We start from the raw sequence: 1461 nt of genomic DNA on the forward strand, positions 1-1461 counted from the left end.
ATTTTGACAAAAAATATTACTTTTATTGCAAAAACCTTTAAAAAATAATTTTTTTTGTTGATGGGTCGAATTTTCGGGTCGGATAAAAAAATATCTCCTAAAAGTGCCGTTTTTAAAAAAAATGTAAAAAAAAAAGGGCACCCGTTCAGCCCGCGAACTAATCCGTTTAACCCGTCATTTTTTGTGGGTTAATCGGACTCAGCCCGTTTAGCCCAAAATTTAAACATACTTAATTTTAGAGACAAAGTCCGCCCATTTAAATGGGTAAACGGACTGGCCCGATAGATTTAGCCCATTTTGACAATTCTAAAATTTAGGATTTAAGTAAGATAAAAAATAATTTCACCAAATTAATTGATTTTTTTTATTAACAACTTGCTTTAAAACCTAATTAAAGAAAAATAAACTAAAAGAGGACAGTTTTTGAAAATGAGATCCGATAGAATTAGCATGAAGACAAATAGAGATATAAGAAGGTAAATTAAAGAACACGTGACAGCTAAATTGATTGATATTTTTATTAACTTAAAAAACTAACCCCCTAATTAATTATTTACACTTTTTTTTTTTGGTGACTAATTATTTACACTTTAATTTAAAACAAATATTTTTAGATTTTTCTAATATTGAAAATTAAATATTTAAAATTATTTACCTAATTTATTTATACATTTAGATTTGGATACAAAATTTAAATATTAACTAAAGATTTATGTTAACAAATAAATAATATTTTAAATCAATTTACTACGTATTTTTAATGGAAACATTTTTTTGGTATTAAGATGGACATATTTAATATCATACATACCATGCTGTCCTGGCGAAAATTATTTTGTATAAAACTTGAAATATTATCATTAATTTGTTATTAATAATTTAGGCCCTCAATAGTCACCTGGTCTATTCCTGAGATAGTCAAATGCAAAATTAATTCTACCACAAGGAGTCCAAATGAAACTATGGGCTATAATAACAAAAATAATTATTTTTTTTTAAGAAGAAAGAAAGAAAGAAATTCTGATCATCCTAAACATATTTTTTACACAGACCAAGCAGATTGAAACCATAAATTATAATACCCTATTGATGAAACTTTGAATTAAATTCTCAACCTCCTCTCATTGAAATGCATGGGAAGCATTAAGTTGCATGCCTATATATTAGCCTCTAAAAATTATGGAGATGACTGGTGAGAGAAAGTGTATATGCATTTCAATTCTACTACTCATGCATTCATGTGCCAACTATACACACTTCTCTGCAATCTATTAATACACCCATTCAAGTTTTTTCAATATATTTTGCTGCTTTGTACTAAGGTTGTGTTTAATTTGGATGGGATAACTCTAGAAGGTAATGCATTATTTTAGGATATTTAAATTTGTTAATATAATTTCATAAATTTAATTTTGATATACTATCAGTATAAAGTATAGTAAAAATAACTATCTTTCATAT

Source organism: Arachis ipaensis, chromosome B2 (assembly GCF_059453495.1).
Source record: "Arachis ipaensis isolate K30076 ecotype BB chromosome B2, ASM5945349v1, whole genome shotgun sequence".
Taxonomy (NCBI): domain Eukaryota; kingdom Viridiplantae; phylum Streptophyta; class Magnoliopsida; order Fabales; family Fabaceae; genus Arachis; species Arachis ipaensis.